This window comes from Neolamprologus multifasciatus, chromosome 3 (assembly GCF_963576455.1).
Source record: "Neolamprologus multifasciatus chromosome 3, fNeoMul1.2, whole genome shotgun sequence".
NCBI classification, from domain to species: Eukaryota; Metazoa; Chordata; class Actinopteri; order Cichliformes; family Cichlidae; genus Neolamprologus; species Neolamprologus multifasciatus.
The window spans coordinates 9,266,187-9,279,771 of NC_140441.1; the positions used below are offsets into that span (position 1 = coordinate 9,266,187).

At 39.4% G+C, this 13,585-nt stretch overlaps 3 protein-coding genes across 8 annotated transcripts in view; 1 reads left to right on the plus strand and 2 right to left on the minus strand.

The window, feature by feature from the left end:
* The window catches only part of LOC146521463 (programmed cell death 1 ligand 1-like), a 283,173-nt gene that overhangs the window by 257,569 nt on the left and 12,019 nt on the right, over positions 1 to 13,585 (plus strand). The window lies entirely within an intron of this gene.
* LOC146521475 (butyrophilin subfamily 2 member A1-like) overlaps positions 1 to 13,585 on the minus strand; it is a 98,401-nt gene that overhangs the window by 48,074 nt on the left and 36,742 nt on the right. The window lies entirely within an intron of this gene.
* The window catches only part of LOC146521478 (V-set domain containing T-cell activation inhibitor 1-like), a 71,438-nt gene that overhangs the window by 18,713 nt on the left and 39,140 nt on the right, over positions 1 to 13,585 (minus strand). The window contains exon 1 of one of the 5 annotated variants that reach the window (XM_085155253.1): positions 1 to 220. This exon is cut by the window's left edge and continues 1,225 nt beyond it. The exons of 3 other annotated variants lie outside the window; for them this stretch is intronic. The gene's annotated coding sequence lies outside the window, so the exon portion shown is untranslated. Of the gene's footprint in view, positions 221 to 13,585 lie in introns of those variants that run through there. One more of the 5 variants, XM_085155252.1, reaches the window with a different exon arrangement.

A 13,585-nucleotide genomic window follows, 5' to 3' on the forward strand; every position in this document is an offset into this window, starting at 1 on the left:
GTTTTATTTGCACTGAAATGAGTTTTACACTTGTGTTCACTGCAAACTGTCAGGATCTGCTCTACAACGTATTGTTTATATTCTGTGTTTGAATGAAGGGATTCAGAGACCTGTATGATCTCCTCTTGCAGTTCCTCACTCTGATTGGCTGCTGTAGTAGTGAACCTCGCTGCTCTGAGTTGTTTCCTCTTTTAGAAAAATAAAAGAGCCGAGCGTCGACAGGCGGTGTCTTTGACTGGATGTTACCTCGCTGTGAACACACATGGTTCATATTGGAAGATAGGAACCAACCAAATATCTATATTTGTTTTTGTAGACTGTAGAATCAGAATTTCGTGTGAACAACAAGAAGGCATGGATCCAGCCTACCTCAGTATTCTTGCTGACCATGTCCGTCTCTTTCAGACCACATCTGCTGATGGCTGCTTCCAGCTGGATAACGCACCACTTATTTCAAACTTTTTCTTTAACATGATCAGTTCACTGTGATCAGACCTCTGCAGTCACCAGATAAAACACAAACCTTTAGGATGTTCTGGAAATCTTCAGTAACTTTGGGTGTCATGTCAGTTTGGACTAAAATATCTGAGAAATGTTTCCAGCACTTTTTTTTTAATCTATGACATGAAGAAGTGTATTCATAACCTTGCCCCTCCTTTATCTCTGTGATCCGCTTCATATCACCACTGTTTTCCGCTCTCTTAGATTTTAATCTGCCTCTCATCTTGTTGCTCCCTCTGCTCCCTTTATCACTGTGGGGCACAGAGCTTTCAGTCGCTCTGCTCCTCGGCTCTGAAACTCAATTCCTTCAGCTCTAAGAAATATTGATTCCCTTCCCTTTTTTAAGTCACAACTCAAACCCTACTTGTTTAAACTGGCTTCCTCACTTTAATACTGATTTTACTTGATGTCAAATCTTGTTAATTTTTTTGTGTGTTTTGTTTTTATTTGTTGTTTTTTTGTATTTTAATTTATTAGAATCTAGTTTAATCTACTGTTTTATTGACATCTTTGTCTCTTTTTAAGGTGACCTTGGGTTTTAGATGGTACCCTAAAATAAAATGTATTATTAGTAGTAGTAGTAGTATTTTTATTAGTATTAGATATGAAGCAGTTCCAAAGTCAAAAGGGGAGTTCAACTTGACACTAGACAGGTGTTCCTAATAAAGTGGCCAGTGTGTGTATAACACCATAACTAAATCAACAATATGGCCACATATTCTAGGGGTTGAGCAGGCGACCCATAGTTTATATATGTTAGTGTGACGTTTGCTCCATATCAGAAACAAAACAGCTGCTGCTCATTCACAAAGTGGATTTTTAAAATTTTGAGTGCTGCAGAATCAGTTTGAGAGCCTGTTGTTGCAGGTTAATGTCAGTAGATGGCACCACTGGAGCATGGTTTAATCTGGGAACAGCAGCCAAAAAAAAACTCACTTTCTCATTAAATCAGCTTCTTATAAAAGAAATCATCACTGAAAATAAATAAATAAATATCAGATGATAGTGATACTTATTTAAAATTATTATTAAGCAGATTTCATGAAAAAGTGAGTTACACCTCTTATTCATCATGCTGTAATGTTTCTGGAAGCAGCGGTCACCTCAGTGAAAACAATCTCCCCACTGCTGACAGAACACCTGCAGACATAAACAATATCAATAAATACACTGATGAATGAATTTAAGTACATGGAGGTTTGTAAAAGCATGTTTAAGATCCAGTGTTTATAGCCTTCCACCAGAGGGCGCTTTAACACAATCAGATGTGTCTGTGATGCATTCACTGAGCTTCCTTTTGAAGACAGTGTCATCATATGGTATGAAGAAACTCCAACACACTGTATATACAGACAGTTTATTAATGGAGTTTCTGTCATATCCCCAAATTTTAATGTATCTATTAAAAAAAGAGTTTGACTTTGTTACGATCTATTCTGAGTCTCCTTATAGAGTTGCCACGTGTTATTTCTTCCTTCATTGAAATTTGCTGTTGAACATTTTAGTTATAAAATAAGGTTAAAAATCATGTTTTATAATGAACTACGCTCCATTGTGTAGATAAAGAAGAAGCTGAGTCCAGCTGTATCTGAGATTTATTTTTTCCATCAAATCTGTTAAAATCAAATGTGTAATGTCTGATAAGCAGACGACTCTCAGCTCTATTGTCAACAGACATGAAACTTCACAGTAACTAAGACTATTGTGTGAAAGTGTTCCTGCTGCTTTAAGTCTGTGGCTCACATGAACTTTGTTATCTGCTCTGAAGAGGACTGAAGTGTGTTTGTGTTTACCAACAACAACTCAGCGTTTCCATCAGACATCTTTGTGAAACCCACAGAAGCACACGAGAAGATCAAGTGAGACCAAAGTTTATTGAACCTGCAGAGAAACCAGATCACTGCTGTGGAGACGACAGCACACTTAGAAATAACATAAATAACAGCAAAGTTACTGAAGACACGAAAACATGGATTGCATCTACATTTTAGTCACATAAGATTTATTATTGTTTATGTATAAATGATGTCTTGGTCATGCTTTTATTCTGAAAGCTTTGGTGAAGAAAATCTTATCTTTTTAATATAAAAAGTTTAAGAAAGTCAATTTTCTAGCTTCTTTATAAAAGAAAATAATAATAATAACTCTCGGTTAGGAGCAAGGGAAAGAGAAGAGAGAAAGAGAGCACAGAGAGAAACAAAGCAAAACAAAAAAATCAATGATAAGCAGCATTGGAATATAAACACCTGGAGACTGAAAAGATGTGAGTGGACAAGAGCAGCTCAGTGGGAATTCCTCCAGCGGCCTATGACGGCATGACTTAGTTTTATGGTCACTCAATTCCTTATTATAACCTTTATCACAAAAGAAAAGAAACTCTATATCCTGCTGCTTGGTCAAGTACAGGCTTTTTTAATGAATTGTTTAATTAAAAGGCCTGTGGTTTCTAGTGTGTTAATAAACATAAACAGATTATATTCAAATTGAAATGTTAATTAATGGTAAGACTTCCTTGAGCAGTCTTGTAGGGTGGAGTCTAAACAGACAAAAAGGTGAAACGATGTCAGATAAATCAATAGAATAAGGCACATTTCTAGTTAATGAGGTTGCAGAGAAATCCACTAAGTCATTATTAGTTAAAGTAAAGAGATGCAGGACTTGGCTGCAGTGCAGAGAAATGCTGATCCTGTTCTCCTCTATCAATAAGATGTTCTGGCTTATCGAGGATTTTTTTATAATACGTTGAGGACAATGTTGTTGTGTTTGGGCTGTAAATAGCTGAAACTTCCTTCAATTAAAATCTTCTAACTGGTTAAATGCCACTTCCTCTTCAGTTTATGAGTCATTTGCTTGAAGCAGCACATTCCCTTGTTTTACAATAGAGTGAAACACCCCCACTGGAGGTTGATCCTGTCAGGGACCCTGGCTCCATGAGCAGTATGAACTCTTATTATATTATATGAGTTTTAGCTGCACTGTGCTGTTGTTCTGTTCTACGTTTGTATGCAAGCATCAGAATCAGTTGTTCATCAGCTGTGCAGCTAGTTTTCCAGCAGGGTCCTGCTGTATATTTTTATGTTCACTAGACTGCAGATTTTCACGTCTCTGGAATAGTTGGCACTAATAAGGATAGATTTCTGTGGAATAACATGGATATGAACCGTGAATTAGATTCATAGATGACTGTGGTGTACAGGGCTCTGAGACAGCAGCTGGGGTGCCTGTTTACCCTCATGATTAATATTCACAATGAAAATGCTAGTTCAACATCGCAAAGTCTGCATGTGTTTCATAGTGTCTAACAGCACCTGGTAGAGTTCAACCATTCAAAATAAACGGTTGAAACAAGTAAGACATAAGAACATGAGGAAATAAATAAATCAAGTCGTGTTCAATCGCTGAGAGGTGGCAGTCAGTGGGGGGTATGACAGTGTGGGACTTGCGCTTTGTCAGCAGTACAACAGCTCGAGCGCGTGCAAGGTGACACACTTTGCATTTTTGCAAGTAGCCTCTATCCTGACAAACCAACCATATATCTGACGATTAAACCATTTATAATTTATAATTTGAATTATAAATGAAACATTAAATCAGTTATTTAATGGCGTATTTAATCAATTCATTTTGTCACACCACACAGTTTGTCACGTCATACGGTAAAGCGGTCGCCCCAGCATAAAGGCCTGTGTGTTTACTTTGGCAGACAAGCTTGAAATCATTCTGATGGAATCACAAAAGGTTTTTGTTTAGTTTCTCCCACTGGACCAGTTTTAGCTGTTTTCAGTCACATTTGGTAGAAGTGGACTATCTTAATCGAATTACCCATGAAGATTGAAAAACAAAAACCTCAAAGAAAACAACAGCAGCCATACTACACAGCAGGGCAAAATAAAGGAGCAATCACAGGTATAAATAATGAGTTCAAAATAGCAACTTTGAAATAAACGAAAAATACAAGTTTGTAAAATGATAAATTCTTTCTCTCAATCTTGTAATCAAACTAAATGCAGATTTTTTGTTTTGGTTTAAAGTTCAGCTTCACCTCTCCCACTGTTTATTTTTCTTTTTATTTATTTATTCATTTTACAGTGTTCTTCTTCTGTGACTCAAAAGAAAAAAACAACAGCTCCGGCTGTTTCAGTCTGTTGTGCTATGACTCAGTGCTTATGAGTCAAAGGCAGTGCAACTCTCTCTGACACTGTGGTGCACTCTGTTATTGCACATTTGTGTCTCTCCTTTATAAGGTCTAACAGTACTTTTGAATTGTTTAACCTTGAATTTGACACCTAGTCCTGCTGTCATGAAACCTGGGTCTGTTGGTTGGATGTCATGTGATGTCTGTAGGACTCATTAACATAGTTTGGCTCTGTAACTTGATCAAACTGAGCTGTGGATCAAAGTCAGTCACATTTAAATATTCTTCTGTATTTCCTCGGTTCAAAGCCTCTGAGAGTCTCACAGTTTGCTCTTTCCTAGTTTGACCTACTATTGAAATGTGTCCCACATCTGCCTTTGATGGACTCAGAAACAACCACTTTATTGCTGTGTTTATAAATAGAGCACGATGATAGGATTGTGTGTCAGAGGTGGGAATCCAGATATTTTTAGGACCCTTTTTGTGGGGATTCAAACTGATTCAGCATGCAGTGTTCTGATAATAATCCAGATATTTACCACCAAAAAAGCATGTCTACACATGTCTTATTTTTTGTGTTTTAGATTTGAACTGACTGCGCTTATGTTTAGAAAAGAGCTGAACTTTTGTAATTCACACACACTCACTATTCAGCTCCAACATTTTAAAACCACTGTAGGCTGAATTGTTGTTAAATAGTTTTTATGTGATGTTAGTTTTTCTTTAACTCATATCACATAAAAACAGGGTTAAAATAATACAAAGTTTAATGTTTTACAGTTATGTACAGTAAAAAGAAACATTTTTGAAACTACTTATATCAAGTTATTTTAAGTGGTTCCACTAAACTGTGTAGAGTGACTCTAAAGAATCAGACTGGGTTTCACTCAGAAATGTTGAATCAGCTCAGCAAAGCCACTGAGTTAACCTGACCACTCTCTTTTTCTCTGTTAGTCTTTTTAAATTTCAGATTCATACTGAATTCTAATAAACTATGAAATCCCATGAACTGCAAAAAGCTTCAGTAGAATTTACTTTTATTTATTTGCTCTGAGATTATCTTGGCACTGAAGCAGCACACAACACAAAGAAGAGACTATATATGATATCAGCACAAACGTTGCATCAAAATTGAAATTTAAATCATTCAAGTTTTACTAAGATATGTGGTACTGATTTGCCTGACTTATCCTTCACCTCCTCTATTCTCCATTTTTACTCTCAAAACAGTCGTTGTCATAATATTTTTTTCACTTAAGTACTTTTAACGGCAACAGTAGAATAAATGTGCCTCTTGTAACCCCAGTTATTTACCTGTGGTTTCAAATTTCATGTGATCTTGTGATATGTGAAGCGAGGCAACTAACCACTCTTACTATATTGTATCACGTCACCTCAACAATAATAATTTTCACAACTGTTAAGTTGTTGAATTTCATCCAGATTTAACTACGTTCACCAGAGTTTTACAATTATTTTGTTCAAATTACACATTAGACTTCTGTAAATGTAACAATCAGTTTCACTTCCTGTTTAAAAATTTTTAGTATCTCTGACATCAAATGAGCAAAAGATAGTCTTAAATATAACAACACCCAACCTGACAGACTGTTACCAAACTACACCCTCCACTTTATTTAGTTCACTGTCAAAATTGCTTCTTCTTCTGCAACAAGTCAGACAGCTTCTTACTCAAATTGTGCACTTCACTAATTCATGGTCTCTCCTTACTGATTTTTTATCTTCAGAGATGACTAAAATAATGTTTAACAGGCAATTGTGTAGTTCTATATTCTGCTTATGTATACAAACACAGTTATACAACATCCAGACTTTTATCATGAGCTGTGGTCGGTTTAGGGGATGATTACAGATAAAACAAGCACACACAGACATGCCTGTGTGCTTTCTCAGAGCGAGTTCCACCTACAGTGAAATGTGATACTGGAGTTTGCATGTGAGTCACATGACAGACATTAAAGACATTGTGTGCCATTCACAGCTTCTTTAGTTTGGCATGAGTGAAATAAATAGCATATTTTCTTCATGGAAATAAAAAGGGGGTGTTTATCTTAAAATAAACCTTTGCTATTGATTTCAAGTCCCAGAACTGAGTTCAGCCCCACAGGAAAGTAATTATACTCCACTGTCATACTTCAGTTGTTTGTGCAGGATGGAGGTAGTTTAAGAGGCAAACTGACAGCAAACAAATCAAATGCAAACATGCACTATGCTGCTGTTGTAGCTGTTATGTGTGACAATGTGATTTTAATACCACGCAGATGAATCATATAGACAGACTGAGTGTGCATGGTGTTAAATTCTCAGTTCTTTTGATCTTTGGGCTGAAGGAAGGACAACACTTGGTGTATAAATGCTCAATCAACAATCATTTTATTCCATACAATTCTTATTATTCCATACAACACTTTTGAGCATAAACCATCCGGAGGGGAGATGAACGCAGGAAGGTGTCCGCCTGATCTCGAAGTGTCTGAGCGTTTCTCACATTCTTATACTCTCAGCCCCCCTCCAAAGTCATAAAAAAATTCTTTCTCTCTCAGTGAGCCTGTGAGTTATGACCTTAGATTCCTGTGCTATGTTCTGTTCTTCCTAACCAGACAAATAAGTCCGTGATTCTCTGAAAACAGTATTTCTTATACCTCAGCAGTATAATGCATCATAAAACAATATCATTCATTCACAATAAATCAGCAGTCTAATATAATACAAATGAGTTTAATAAATCTAATAGTTATCACCTTCTTCTATGTCAGGAGAATAATGCAAAGCAAAACTACATAATAATTTCACAATCTTTAATTAGCGGTATAACATAGCATAAGATAATATAATAATCTCACAATGGGTTGAGACTAACACTACATAATAGTAAAACGGTGTTACTTTAACCCTGTTTTATGTGCTGAGTTAAAGAAAAACTATTATAAACATATACAAATTATTTAACTAATCTATTTTTAAAAAGTTAATTTAACTGTAAAAAGTCTGTAATGATTGATTCATGATTTTTGCACAGTCCTGTTAAAGAGGAAGTCTTTTTCTGTGTTCAAGGCAGCGCTCTGCTGTTTCTATGACTAAACTCAGAAAATATGTATGTGGGGTAATCAGGTTGTTCTTTTTTAACTGTTGCAAATCGGCAACGCCTGCCTCGAGAGGGGTCAAAGAGGAAGTTTCTGTGCTCTGTGTAGAAGGCAGTGCTCTGCTGTTACTATGGTGTGGGGGAGGTGTTGAAACCACACTGCAAAACAGCTTCAAGCACAGATATGTCATCTGTTCCCTGACAGAGAACGGCCCTGAACACAACTTAGAGTGAAACACAGCTTTAATTCTTAGTCACTCAGTTAAAAAAAAAAAAAAAAGGGGGGGGGGGTTACTTCCAGTTGTTTTTTTTTATATATATTTTCTGTTCTATAAGTCACCAAATTACTGAGATGCAATCTGATGTTTCATTTGTTTCTGAGGCAGCCATAGACTCTTATCGAGTAACTGAGTGAATGAGTCCCACAGATATCACTGTGTCACATGACCACGGTAGAAACAGGAGTGATACACCTGCTGCTGTCAGACCTGCAGGTATCAGGCTGTGATGTTCTCCTTTATAGTGGACAGAAATTATTTTTTTGGAGTGGCACAAATAATTTGTGTGGCATCTTATTGAATGCAAAACAGCTGATTGTTCTGTAAATATTTTGAAATGGTTATAAAAAAAAAAGGGTAAAAGGTAAATGGATGCAAATAACTTTGTTGTTTGCAAAACTTGTGCTTAGGATCTTAAAATTGACAATTTATATTTGCATTTAAAGTTCTGAAAGTTCTGAAATATGATTCATTAAACATGTTTGTGGTTGTTACAGTAAAAAAGATTTAACTTTTTTTCCTCGGATTTTATGTTTTTTGTCTGATTTTACATCAATTATGTAAATACAGTATGTGAAAATGAAAACATAACTAAATTCAAACGCGTGAGGTTGTGCTGAAAAGAATGATACCAAACAATGCAAAGTAAATAGGCTTTAAAGGTTAAATGTAGAGGTCAAATCAAAAGTAGTTAAAAATGGGCAATTATACCCTCGGGGTTCATATGCCTTTTTCAGGGTCAAATTCAAGCACTTTTTAACCAGCACCCCCCCCCCCACCCCCCCACCCCCACAGTTTATGGCTGGGGTGACTGGAGTCCTTGATGATCCTCCCCGCTTTCCTCAGGCACCGCTTCCTGTAGATGTCCTGGAGGGAGGGAAGCTCACCTCCAATTATCCGTTCAGAGCACCGCACTACTCTCTGGAGAGCTTTGCTGTTGTAAGCGGTGCTGTTGCCGTACCAGGTGGTGATGCATCCAGTGAGGATGCTCCCAATGGCACAGCGATAGAAGGTCCTGAGGATGCGGGGGCTCATGCCAAATCTTTTCAGTCTTCTGAGAAAGAAGAGGCGCTGCTGCGCCTTCTTCACTGTTTTGTTTATGTGTCCTGACCACATAAGATCCTCTACCAGATGTACACCAAGGAAGCAGAAGCTGCTCACTCTCTCCACAGCAGCGCCGTTGATGGTGATGGGGGTGTGTACTTCTCTGCACCTCCGGAAGTCCACTATCAACTCCTTTGTGTTTGCGACGTTGAGGGTGAGATGGTTGTCTTGACACCAGTGGGTCAGGGCGCTGACCTCCTCCCTGTAAGCTGTAAGACCCACAACTGTAGTGTCGTCCGCAAACTTCACAATGATGTTGGAGTTGTTAGTGGCCGTGCAGTCGTAGGTGTAGAGTGAGTACAGAAGACGGCTCAGTACACACCCCTGTGGAGCACCAGTGTTCAGTGTGATGGGGGATGAGGCGATGCTGCCCAGTCTGACCACTTGGCGTCTGTCAGTCAGGAAGCTAAGGATCCAGCTGCAGAGGGAGCTGCTCAGTCCTAGATCCTGCAGTTTCCTGTCCAGCTTCGAGGGAACGATGGTATTAAATGCTGAGCTGTAATCTCACATACGTGTCTCTCTTCTCCAGGTGTGATAGGGCAGTATGTAGTGTCAGGGCTATGGCATCATCAGTGGACCTGTTGTGGCGGTATGCGAACTGTAGAGGGTTCAGTGAGTTGGGCAGTGAAGAGCAAACGAAGTCCCTGACCAGCTTCTCGAAGCATTTGCTCACGATGGGGGTCAGGGCTACAGGTCGCCAGTCGTTCAATACAGGTGGTGGAGGATTTGGGTACAGGGATGATGGTGGCCATTTTGAAGCAGGCTGGGACTACAGACAGAGAGAGGGAAAGGTTGAAGATGTGTGTAAACACTCCAGCCAGCTGAGCCGCGCATGACTTGAGGACGCGGCCAGGAATCCCGTCCGGACCAGTAGCTTTGCGCGCGTTCACCTTCCTGAAGCATCTCCGCACATCCTCCTCAGACAAAGTGTGCGCACTGACATCATCCGCGGTGCGCACACTGTCCGGTCTCCTGGTGTTCGCTGTGTTGAATCTAGCGTAGAATATGTTTAGATCCTCACACAGAGAGGTCTGCGGTGTGCTGGGTTTCCCTCTAAAGTCTGCGATTGTGTTTAGTCCCTGCCACATACTCCGAGGGTTGTCAAACTGTTGCTCCACCCTGTCCCTGTACTCACGCTTGGCTGCTTTGATCGTCTTCCGGAGTTGGTAATATGCATGTTTGTAGTCGGATGTGTTCGCGGAGGCAAAAGCAGAGGCAAAAGCGGTGCCTCCGCTTTTGCCTCTGCTTTTGCCTCCGCACAGAGATGTTCGCCAGTGCCATGCGAACATCTCTGTTAATCCAGGGTTTTTGATTTGGGAAGGATTTAACTGTTCTGGATGGGACAACATCTTCCACGCATTAAATAAATCTGCAGACTGAGTCTGTGTACTCATCGATGTCATTGGCAGCCACGTGAAACATTTCCCAGTCCGCGTGATCAAAACAGTCCTGCAGTGTAGACTCCGATTGGTCCAACCAACGGTGCACCGCCCTCCGGGTTGGAGCTCCCTGTTTCAGCTTCTGCCTGTAGGCGGGCAGGAGCAGGATTGAGCGGTGATCTGATTGGCCGAATGGGGCGCAAGGGAGGGCTTTGTACGCATCCCGGAAAGAGGTGTAGCAGTGGTCAAGTAGCCGGTCTCCACGAGTGTTGAAATGGATGTGTACAGCACTGACTGAGAGGCTTTGAACACATCACATAGTTCAATTCAACATATAAGACTTGCACAAGCATCTACTTAAAATCTATTGAATTTATCATCTATGATATTATTATGTACAATCAAATGTATTAATGTCTCCCTTAAATAAACAGGCAACCTTAAAGTATGAAATATTCATATACAAATACACATAAATGTGTGTACTGTCTGAGTGGCTGATAGTGCCCCACAGGCCTCAGTGTGAGCTTGAAGACATTTATAATGTGTAAGTAGTTTAATGTGTAGGTGCTGACAATAAACACATTTTGAATGAAAGCCGGGGAACTTTGGTAGCACAGAAACAAGTGGAAATATGAGGAAACAATATAGATCGGTTCCTCATATTACCATTATTTCACCCAAAGGCACCAAGTTAATACTCAAAAAAGCTGCAGCAATACACACAAATATAAACTGTACATGGTGACAACTTTGCCTTTAGCCTTTAACCCTCTGGGGTCCAGGGGATAATTGGCCGTTTTTGACAACTTTTGATTTGGCCTCTATATTTCACCTTTAAAAACTGTTTATCTTGCCAATCTGTTATTTACTCGTTTTGACAAACTGTATCAGCACAATTTATCTAAATTCAGACAAAATTTAGAATACGAGTAGAAAGTGATATTTTTGACTGTAAAAACCACAGGCATGTTTAACGAATCATTTTCATAACTTAAAATCCAAATAGAAATTGTACATTTTTAAAAGAAGCACCTTGAGGCGACTTTTGTTGTGATTTGACGCTGTATAAATAAAATTGAATTGAATTAAAAAAATATGCACAAGTTTTGCAAACAACAAAGTTATATGGTACTATTTACCTAAAAATGCAGCCAAGGCTCAGACGTTTTTTATATAACCATTTCAAACTATTTACAGAACAATCAGGTGCTCTGCATCAAATAAGAAGACACAAATTATTTAGGTAACTCCGAAAAATAGTTTGTGTCCACTATAACAGATGAGAACAGCACAGGGATAAACCTGCAGGTCTGACAGCAGCTGTGTCACTCAGCCTTTACACTGCAATCTGCCTTTGGTGGCTTTAAGGCAGCAACTGTGACATTCACTAGTAGAACTGACACACAAAACAAAACAACGACTATACTACACACTAACTACACAAGACAACACACAAACTTGAGACTCCAAACACGGCAAACGTCACAAATCTCTCACGTATCAAAACTCTCTCTCTCTCTTTCGCTCACTCGCGCACTCTCGCCGGTCACTCCTAAAACTTCCCTCTCTTCCCAAACAACCAAATGCCACATGTTGCCATATCATTTTTTGATTGGTCGACATGGCACATTTTTTCCACCAATAGGGAAGGAGTGTTTTTTCTTTTTCTTTTTTCACTCATGAGCAAAGCGTGTTTGCTAGTGCTCTCCACAGAAAACGCCGTTTTTACAGTTTCTTCCTAGGGATGGGTACCAGTTCTGTCATAAACGGTAGTAACCAGACCGAAAAGCAGCGCACATTTCGGTGCTTTATTTCGGTGCTTTTTTTTCCCTGAGATGTGATACACTTTGAATTCTAGCCAATCATTTTACATGTCCGAGGATAGTAGGTGGGTCCAGGTACGTACGTTCTTTTAGAGCAGAGCTACAGATTAAAAATGCCAAAGGCGAAGCGGTCAAAAGTCTAGCTGTACTTCACAGCAAAATATGCAAACTCAGCAGCTGCAACAAGTGCTTTAAGCTGATACTGTGATACTGTCAAAGGAGGTAACACCTCAAATCTGATGAAACACCTGGCGACGCATAGCGTTTTTTTAAAAGCTGAGAAATGCGCCGTATTTGATAGCTTGCTGCGAGACCTCACACCGAGCGCATCTACTGCGGGTGTGGTGCCTGTTATCGGACCCGGAGTTAGCAACATCCCCCAAAAACCCGAAGAGGAGAGTCCTGGCCCCTAGCCCTGCCAGTGTAGCAGAAATGATGAGGATGATGATGCAGCAGCAGCCGTTCTTCTCTGCGTGAGTAGCTTAATGTTGTTGGTGTGTAATTCACGTTGAGTAGGCTAACCACGTTATTACATTAATGCATGTAAGGTGAACTAGCAAACATCATCATAGTTACATTCAGCTGTCTTCTTGTTTGATGGCAGATGCTCCCTTCACCCTGGCCAAAAACGCTAAAATGACCAAAGAAAAAGTGGAAAACAGCTAAACATGAGAGGTTTTTGGACAAAGTGTGTGTTCTCCATCCTTTAAGCACCAGTTTGAGCACCGGCACCGTTTCAAAAGTACTGGTTTGGGTTTTTTTTTTTTTGGTTCTGGTATCGGATAAAACCTAAACGATACCCATCCCTATTTCTTCACGGAGTAAACGCCAGTTTTATTCAGAAAAAAAAACAAAAAACATTGGTTTTACGTGGCCTATCAACACAATTTAAAAACTGGTCCACACGTTCGACCCAAGTTGAAATGGAGACTCTGGGTCCGTCGACCCCAGAGAGTTAATCAGAAAGCCTTAAGTTGGCCAGTTATGTATCAAGCTACTGTTTAAAGCCTTTTACTTGAGTAAATTAACTCATATTACTGCTAAGTCAGTGGTTCCCAAACTTTTTTTGCTGGGCCCCCCTTTGTTTTACAAGCAAAATGTTTGCGCCCCCCCTCGCGCGCGCACACACATCCTCCAAACACACACACCCATATTTTGCTCCATTGCGGTTTATTTCACACCTCAAACATTTAGTAAACAATTAAGCAAATACAAGTAATCTGCAATAAATTACAGGTAGTAAGAAGTCTTTTACGCTG